The following is a 10,114-nucleotide window of genomic DNA, read 5'->3' as shown; positions in this document are numbered from 1 at the left end:
CAGAGTTCAAAGTGTCGTGTTACCGTGTGCCTTGTGTTTAACTCTTGCCCTGAGCTCCTGCTTACAGCTTCGTGGATTCCTGATTGTGTGGATGACCTTGCCGGAACTGGATTCGTGAGTCTTATCTCCTGCCCTGACCCTCGGACTGCCTGACCACTCTACGCTCCTGCTTATCCCTTGGTGACTTCGTTGGACCGCTCCTCATGCGGATTGCTGTGTGCTGTTTTGTTTGGATTTGGAATGGAATGAGTTTTTGCCGCTGACTTCAAGCCTTTCTGCCTGTGTTATTGCTGCTTTCCTTTTCCCAGCGAGGACTGACTGGGACTTGGTTTGTTTACATTCTTGCTGGCTGCAAGCCCTTTGTGTTTACCGCTCTGCTTTTAAGAGCCCTTCTTCTTATGTTAATTGACATTAAAGATCTTTGTTTAACTCCTTAACTGCTGTCTTGCCTTGCTGGTCCGCCTGGGTCTTGACAGTAAACCTTGTTTCATTGTCCGCAGATTTCTCAGCATGGAGAAGTGGCTAAGGCGGAAATTAGGCTTGGCTGAAGGTGACTTTCTAGCTGCACCTTGTCTCATCCAACTGGCCTACATACATTTCATTGGCTTCATTCTCACGGTCATTGGTTGGGTCCTGTGCCTGACTGCCATGGGAGTGGATGAATGGAGAGTCTGGTATCCCATGCCTGGCACCGACGTTGACAAGATCTGGGTCGGGATCTGGGGAGTCTGCATTGAGAGTCCTGAAGTCGAGCCCACAGAGAGGCAGTGCCTGGAATTCCAGGATGGACATTGGTCCCTCCCAATGGAAATTTTCTTTGCACAAGACTTGATGTCTTTAGCTTGTATTGTAGTATCTTTAGCACTAGCTTTCGTGTATTTTGCCTTATGGAATCTTTACCAAAAAAAAAAGACCAAAAATTGTGTTACTTAGTTTTTTGGGGGTCGGGGGAGTTTTTAATGTACTTTCGGGTTTGATCATTCTTATCTCACTTTTGTGGAATATGTATTCTGTCCTAATAAATGAAGGGATTTTGTTCCCCGAAGCTTTTGAATTGCCTTATGTTCCACATGAGCAGAAGATTGGGTCTGCCATCTATGTGGGGATTTCTTCTTCAGAGTTCCAGATAACAAGCTCCATCTTTATTCTCAGTGAGAAATGATGGTTTAGATTCAATAGAGTCCCTCCAATAATCATGGTCATGCCGAAGGAATCCAGTGTTTACACTGAACCCTGTCCACATTGTGGATCAGCCATCTCTCTTGAGATATTCAGATCTGAAAAACAAAATTTTAATGTTTAAAGGGCATATATGCAAGGGTGTTAATATTTTAAACGGTTTTGATTGTGTGCCTATCCCAAGAAGTACATTGAGCTGTTTCTGTTTTCACTTTGGGTTCTAAATATGTTTCCATGCAGAATGAATTGTTTTAATACAATAAATTAAAAATTCATTATGGCTTTGTTTTGTCTTGTTTTGTTTTTTCAAGTGAGTGTAAGGGATAAGCAAGAGTCTTAAACAATGGCCAAGTGCCTATGCTTTAGACCACTCTTTACAAGGAACGAATATTATTTAGTGCCTTTCATGCCACAAAATTCTTGCTCCTTTTCCAACTTTGACTTCCAGACTCCTCCCAGTCAACCATGGCCATTGGTCATGCTGCCTCAGGGATTCTGGAAATTATAGTCCAAACACATCTTTCCAAGGCTATGGCTTTACCACTCTGGCTCCTCTGCAATGGAAACAACAACAGCTGTGCTTGACTTGAAGTGCAAGCAGTTCTGTATGCTTGCATGTAGTTACTGATGTTTTAATTGTCAAATCCCTAATGAACCCAAGGTCTCTTATTAGCTGGTTGTGTTGGTTTGTAGGGAAGTTGGGGTAACATACAAGGATTTCTATTACAAAAGATATACAGGAAACCAGTAGCACCTTTGAAAGCAACTGGCTTATTCTTTCATTACCTTAATCTTGCATTTCAAAAGACAATAGGTTTAAACCAGATGGATAAATATAAATATTAGAGAACAACAACAAAAAACACTATTGGGTCTCTTCAGTCCTTAAGGCATGATACTCTTTTGGGACATTCATACGGAAATCAGCATGGGCTGGAACAGTCACAATAGTAGGATAAATGCCTGACCGGTGAAAGTGCTGCAATGAGAACCCTGCCATCTGCTGGAACAGGAAAGGAAAGGAAAAAAGAGGGAAAGGCCTAACCCCAAAATTTCATCTTCACCCCATGCCAGCCCTGCAACCAAAACAATCATGGCTCCAGCCCTGGTAAAAGATCAATACACATCATGGCCAGTGATCATTCAGTTAAGGTCAATGGGAGGGATCTTTAGACCTGCCTTCCACATGTGGCCAGATTCAGGTCCCTTCTACACTGCCATAGAATCTAGATTATCAAAACAGATAATCCAGATTATGAGTCTACACTGCCAAATAATTCAGTTCAAATCAGATAACCTTGATTTTAGATGGCAATGCAGATGGAGCAATGCTGTGATATGACATTTGAACTGCACATGTGCACGTTAGCTATATGAAAGCACCAAGTGATTTTCACTTATGCAATAGTGCTCTCTCTGCTCCCTATACAGCAATAATACACACACACACTTCAAGATTCGATTGAAAATGTTAAACTGATTGATGCTGGTAAGGTATGGAAAAGATTTTGCACTGTTGTTTAAGATCTGACATGTGCATGGAGCGACCACGAAGCAATACACCAAGTCAAGGCACCTTTGCGTTTAAATTCCCATTCCCATCAGTCTCTCCTTGTCTACCTGGTGTTAAAGGAGCTCTACTCCTAAGTATTTGGGGGACCAGGAGCCCCCACCCTTGCAAAGGCCCCAGTGTCCAGCCTGGGATCTGCCTTTGATATTTTTAAGTTTTTCAGTTATGGACAACATTCTAAACAGTTTCAGAACTCAAAGGACCGGTTTCCATGGCACCCCGTTCAAAGATCAATGCTGCCAGTCTGTTGTTCAGGTGCATCTTGGACGGATCGCAAGCCAGGTTCAGCTCTTGCATCTCAAAGAGCTTGAACCAAATTCCGGTCTCATGCTTTAGAGATCACCAGCTATATCTGAGCCTTGTGTTTCAGGTGAGAAACTCGTTTGAAAGAGCTGGGGAAGCCATTCTTTGTTGATATCTATCACCTGGTTGAATCTCATCCCGCACAGGTCCCGTCCTCATTCCCTGGCCTGTCTTGTGACTGACCTGGAGCACTCCTGTGTTGTCTGGATCACACCTCACTTTCTTTGCCCTCGTCCAGTCCATTCCTGGCAAATGACACAATGTCAAGAATAGGAATTAACCTTGACATGTGTTGTAGCAGGGTATCCATTTCTGCGGGTTAAGTAGGGCATGGGGCCCTTTGTCACAGAAAAAGGTTTTGTTGAACCAGGAGAAGTGTTTCCCTATGTATCACAATGTTTCCTAAACTCAGGGAGGTTCCCATGTGAGAGAATGGGCATGTGCATAACTCCATAAATAGTAAACCGTGTTTCATTATCTGCAGATTTCTCAACATGGAGAAGTGACTAAGATGGAAATTGATCTTGGCTGAAGGTGACTTTCCAGCTGGACCTCGGCTTATACAACTGGCCTACATCCGCTTCATTGGCTTCTTCCTTGTGGTCATTGGTTGGGTCCTGTGCCTGACTGCCATGGGAGTGGATGAATGGAGAGTGTGGCTTCCCATGCCTGGCATCGATGCTGGCAAGATCTGGGTTGGGATCTGGGGAGTCTGCTTTGAGAGACCTGAAGTCGAGCCCATGGAGACAGAGTGCCTGGAATTCCAGGATGAACATTGGTCCCTCCCAATGGAAATTTTCATTGCACAGGACTTGATATCTAGCTAGTATTGTCGTATCCCTAGGTCTAGCTTTCATGTCATTTGCATTATGGAAACTTTACCAAAAAAGAAGACCAAAAAATGTGTTGCTTAATTTTGTATGTGTTAGGGGACTTCTTAATTTACTTTCTGGTTTGATAATTCTTATCCCACTTTGTGGAATATTTATTCTGTCCTAGTAAATGAAGGGATTGTGTTCCCTGAAGCTTTTGAATTGCCTTATCTTCCACATGAGCAGAAGATTGGCCTTGCCATCTATGTGGGGATTTGGGGTACTGATTCAGAAAATTGCATTGGATAGACCACATCAGCTCTAGATTATTAAATATGGTTTTCTGTGGACGAGCAGATGGCGCCTCCTGGGTGGCATATGTTCTGTATCAGAAACTAGAGCTGAGGTGGTCTACCCAATGCAATTTTAAGAATCTGCACCCTAAAAGAACCAAACTGAATCTAAAGTGGACCAAAACTGATTTGTTTCCCTTTTGATAGTAATGTTGGAGAGTGGTCCCTGGTCAAAAAAGGTTGGGAACCACTGCACTAAACATTAGGAAAAACTTCCTGACAGAGCTGTTCCATGGTGGAATATGCCGCCCCAGAGTACGGTGGAAGCTCCTTCTCTAAAGATTTTTAAGCACAGGTTGGACAGCCATCTGCCAAGAGTGCTTTGGTTGTGTTTTCCTTCTTGCAGAGAGTTAGACTGGGTGGCTCTTGGGGTCTCTTCTATGTTTCTGATTCTATGGAACACCTCTGTGTCATTCAGTGCAGGCTCCTTCGCTCCCATTTTAAGAGGGACAACCTGTATCATGCAAGCTGTGGTGTTTGGGGCTGGGCTGGGGAGAAGGGGAGGTTAACTGGGGCATCTTTTTGCCAATGCAATGCAAAGGCCTGGCCCGCTCACCTGACTAACCGCCCAGACTCAAAGCTTGGGCTTTGCTCCCTGGTGTCCCTGTGTGCAATGTGTGATTGACCCTTTTCTATAGAAGATAAAGCATAATGTTCTTAATGCTCTGGATTGGTTCCTCTGGCCCCATATTATTGGCTAGAAGTATCCATCCATCAGGGATTTTAGGCAGTTTGCACTGCTGATCAGCTTCAGAGTGTTTATTTTTCTTTATAAAATGTCTTCTATCCCATCTCCAGCAGATGGCTGCATAGCACATTTACTGATCCCTATAGAAATATCTAAGGCCCATTCTACACTGCCATATAATCTAGATCAGTGGTCCTCAAACTAAGGCCCGAGGGCCGGATACAGCCCTCCAAGGTCATTTAACCAACTCCTCGCTCAGGGTCAACCCAAGTCTGAAATAACTTGAAAGCACACAACAACAACAACACCAACAACAACAATCCTATCTCGTCAGCCAAAAGCAGGCCCACAGTTCCCACTGAAATACTACTAAGTGTATATATATTTTAAATTGTTCTTCATTTTAATTATTGTATTGTTTTTACGTGTTTTTGAAATACAAATAAGATTTGTGCAGTGTGCATAGGAATTCATTCACTTTTTTTTCAAATTATAATCCAGCCCTCCAACAGTTTGAGGGACTGTGATCTGGCCCTCTGCTTAAAAAGTTTAAGGACCCCTGATCTAGATTATCGCTAGATAATCCACATTATCTGCTCTGAACTGGATTATCTGTGTCTACACTACCAGGTAATCTGGTTCAAAGTACATAATCTGGATGTTATGAAGCTGTGTAGAAGGAGCCCAAATGCTCAGACATGAAGGATAATGTGATAATTTCAGGTATATGTATTTGCCCTACAATGTTTATATTAAGGCCCTTCCACACAGCAGTATAAAATCCACAATGGACCGGATTATATGGCAGTGTGGGGTCAGATAAAGCAGTTCAAAGCAGATATTGTGGATTTTCTGCCTTGATATTCTGGGTTATATGGCTGTGTGGAAGGGTCCTACAACTCCACCTTAGGTATGTATGTTGGTTTTGGTTATTGCAGATGTTGGTATTCCCTTCTTCCTTCTAGAGCAACCATGGACTCACCACATTGTTGTGATAACCTTCCCCTCCCCTTCTGTATCAATCTTCCAGGTTTTTTCAATAATTGCACTACACGTCTGTACACCTATCAAGGCCCTGCATTACATGATCCGTTTCAAGTAGGCTCATATAATGAAAACTGGACTGCACTGAATTGGATTATATGGGTCTATACTTCCATATAATCCAGTTCATTCTGCATTATAATGGCAGTGCAGATGGGGTCCAAGGGCCCTTCCACACAATCAAATAATCCAAAATATCAAGGCAGATAATCCATAATATCTGCTTTAAACTGGAATGTCTGAGTCCATACAATCCAGTTCAATGTGGATTTTATACAGCTGTGCGGAAGGGGCCTCAGATAATCCAGTTCAAAGCAGATATTGTGGATTATCTGCCTTGATATTCTGGGTTATATCACTTTGTAGAAGGGACCAAAGTGACTGTCAATCTGTTGAAAGCTCTGACTCAATAACACTTTAATGACTGAAGTATAATACAAGTCATGTACACTGTAATGTTTTCTTTTGGTCCTTGATTTGAAGTGACACCTGTTCATATGGAATGTATCTTGATTGAAAACGAATTCTTGGTGCAATGCAGAGCCCCTTTTTATGTGAATGAACTTGTTTTGAAATCTCTCCTGGATCTTTGAGCATCTCGGGTTTTGTAGCCACCCCTCCACATCTATCACTAGTCCCCTTGGAGGGTGATTTCTCACAATCTTGCTGCTATGTTGAGATGTTTTACTTTCTCCCAGTCTGACACTAATTTTACCAACTGTAATAGATGGGTTTCAAACACCTTTTGAGTGCCGGCTGTTGCCTCCAATGCTAAGGAGGCACTGGATTCATTCTAGAATTTAATCTGAACTACAAGATGCTCATCCTCATTAAAATTTAGACTCAAACTCAGCACAGATTCACTGACATGGAATCCATCTGCTACCACTGAACATAAAACCATGGATTCATCTATACCAGTGGTTCCCAACCTTTTTATTTATTTATTAGGGCATGCAAACAATCAGTGAATGTGTATATGTCAATTGCAAAATAAAGTGCATGAAGCCGATTGGTCAGGCAACTCACGGGGTCATGTCTGAGCCTGGGACTTTTTGATACTGTTGCATTTTACAGTTTTGAGCTATGGAGGTGTTGGAAGAGAGATGGAGAGAGAGAGACTGATTTGAATCTTGGCTGCTGAAAAGAAGGTCTCTCATATGGACAAAGAAATACCATTTTAAATCTCTCTAAAAGGACATTGAGTGAGCTCTGAGGGTTGGTGCTCATCTCCATTTCTAAGCTGAAGAGCCAGCGTTGTCCACAGACACCTCCAAGGTCATGTGGCTGGCACGACTGCATGGAGCATTGTTACCTTCCCGCCGGAGCAGTACCTATTGATCTACTCACATTTGCATGTTTTCGACATGGGCCTGGAGCGACTATGAAGAAATACACCAAGTCAGGGCACCTTTGCCTTTAAACTCCCATTCCCATCAGTCCCTCATTGTCCACCTGGTGTTAAGGGAGCACTACTCCTAAATATTTGGGGGACCAGGAGCCCCCACCCCTGCAAAGGCCCCAATGTCCAGCCTGGGATCTGCCTTCGATCTTTTGGTCTTAAGGTTTTCAGTTATGGACAACATTCTAAACCGTTTCAGAACTTAAAGAGCAGTTTCCATGGCACCCCGTTCAAAGGTCAACGGTGCTGGTCTGTTGTTCAGGTGCTTCTTGGAGGGATTGCAAGCCAGGTTCAGCTCTTAAGTCTCAAAGAGCCTGTACCATATTACAGTTTTCTGTTTTACAGATCACCAGCCATATTCAAGTCTTGTGTTTCAGGTCAGATACCCATTTGAAAGAGCTGCAGAAATCATTCTTTGTTGATATCTCTCCCCTGGTTGAATCCCATCCCACGCAGGTCAGGTCCCCATTCCCTAGCCTGATCAGGAGAATTCCTGTGTTGTCTGGATCACTCTTCAATTTCTTTGCCCTCGTCCAGTCCATTCCTGGCAACAGACACAATGTCAACAGAGGGAATTAATCTGGACATGTGTTATAGCAGGTATCCATTTCTGTGAGTCAAGTCGGACATGGGGCCATTTGTCACAGAAAAAGGTTTTTTTGAACCAGGAGAAGGGTTTCTCTATGTATCACAATGTTTCCCAAACTCAGGGTAGGTTCCCACGTGAGAGAATGGGCATGTGCATAACTCCATAAATAGTAAACCTTGTTTCATTGTCCACAGATTTCTCAGCTTGGAGAAGTGACTAAGGCGGAAATTAGGCTTGGCTGAAGGCGACTTTCCAGCTGCACCACGGCTCATCCAACTGATCTACATATGTTTCATTGGATTTGTCCTCGCGGTCATTGTTTGGGTCCTGTGCCTGACTGCCATGCGAGTGGATGAATGGAGAGTCTGGCATCCCATTCCTGGCATCGACACTGGCAAGATCTGGGTCAGGATCTGGGGAGTCTGCTTTGAGAGACCTGAAGTCGAGCCCACAGAGAGGCAGTGCCTGGAATTCCAGGATGGACTCCCAATGGAAATTTTCTTTGCACAAGACTTGATGTCTTTAGCTTGTATTGTAGTATCTTTAGCACTAGCTTTCGTGTATTTTGCCTTATGGAATCTTTACCAAAAAGAAGACCAAAAATGTGTTGCTTAATTTTTTATGTGTTGGGGGAATTCTTAATTTATTTTCTGGTTTAATCATTCTTATCCCACTTTGGTGGAATATGTATTCTGTCCTAGTAAATGAAGGGATTGTGTTCCCTGAATCTTTTGAATTGCCTTAACTTCTACATGACCAGAAGATTGGGTCTGCCATCTATGTGGGGATTTCTGCTTCAGGGTTCCAGATAACAAGCTCCATCTTTATTCTCAGTGAGAAATGTTGGTTTAGGTCCAGTAGAGTCCCTCCAATAATCATGGTCATGCCGAAGCAATTCAATAGTGACACTGAACCCTGTCCCTGTTTGGATCAGCCATCTCTCTTGAGATATTCAGATCGGAAGAACAAATTTTTAATGTTTAAAGGGCATCTATGCTGGGGTGGAAATATTTTAAACGGTAGTTGTTTTTATTATGTGCTGATCCCAAGAATTACATTGAGCTGCTTCTGTTTTCAGTGCGGAGGCAATGGAGATGTCAGGAAGGGAGAGGCTGACTACCCACAAAAGGTGCAACAAGAAGCTTCCTGGCTGCAGTTTCTCCTCCTCCCTCCATCCCTCCCCATGAGGGGAGCTGTGGAGCCTTTAGGTCTGTTTTTACGACTGTTCCTGGGGTAATTTGGGGTGTTGATTCAGAAACTTGCATTGGATAGACCGCATCCGCTCTGTATAAACATAATTTTCTCTGTAAAAACATAATTTTCTGTGGGCAAACAGATGGCAACTACTTGGTGGGATATGTTCTGTATCAGAAACTAAAGCTGATGTGGTCTATCCAATGCAGTTTTCTGAATCAGCACCCCAAATAACCAAACTGAATATAAAGTTGAGCAAAAACTGATTTGTGACCCTTTTGGTACTAAAGTTGGAGAGTGGTCCCTGGTCAACGTGTTCCGTGGTCAAAAAGTGGTGGAATGTAAAATCAGCCACAGTGTAGTTCACATTGGATCAGCTTATACTTTGCCTTGCCAGGGAAACAAAATATGCCACACAGATGAACAGAAAGAACAAGTAGTTTACTCTTCTTAATTCAAAAGAAACTACTTCATCACATTAGAGAATGAATCCACTTTAAATCCAATTTCTGCCTCCTGCAGAATTCTGGGGTTTGTAGTTTAGTGAGGCTGTTAAAGGCTCCTCCCTAAACTACAAACCCCAGAATTCTGCAGGAGGCAGAAACTGGATTTAAAGTGGATTCATTCTCTAGTGTGATGAGGTCTTTCAAGAAGAGTAAATTTGGTTCCTGGTCAAAAAAAAAAAGTTGGGAACCACTATACTAAACATTAGGAAAAACTTTCTGTTAGAGCTGTTCCATGGTGCCGCCACAGAATGCGGTGGAAGCTCCTGCTCTGGAGGTTTTTAAGTAGAGGTTGGTCGGCCATCTGCCGGGAGTGCTCTGATTGTGTTTTTCTGCATGCAGAAGGTTGGACTGAGTGACCCTTGGAGTCTTTTTAAGTTTATGATTGTATGGAAAACTTCTGTCTTTAGAGGCCAATGGATACTCCACCTCAGACATCAGAAGAGCTGCAAGACGGAGAACAAGCCACGAGAGTAA

The 10,114-nt window shown here is 43.1% G+C and overlaps 3 pseudogenes; all 3 read left to right on the top strand.

Annotated features, from left to right (window-relative positions):
* Window positions 1-510: 510 nt before the first annotated feature.
* LOC137096631 (claudin-34-like) lies at window positions 511-1,309 on the top strand (annotated as a pseudogene).
* A 2,237-nt stretch (window positions 1,310-3,546) lies between these two features.
* Window positions 3,547-4,173, top strand: LOC137096563 (claudin-34-like; annotated as a pseudogene).
* A 4,109-nt stretch (window positions 4,174-8,282) lies between these two features.
* Window positions 8,283-10,114, top strand: LOC132770232 (claudin-6-like; annotated as a pseudogene).

Source organism: Anolis sagrei, chromosome 3 (assembly GCF_037176765.1).
Source record: "Anolis sagrei isolate rAnoSag1 chromosome 3, rAnoSag1.mat, whole genome shotgun sequence".
NCBI lineage: Eukaryota > Metazoa > Chordata > Lepidosauria > Squamata > Dactyloidae > Anolis > Anolis sagrei.
This window is presented reverse-complemented; position numbering and strand designations above follow the sequence as displayed.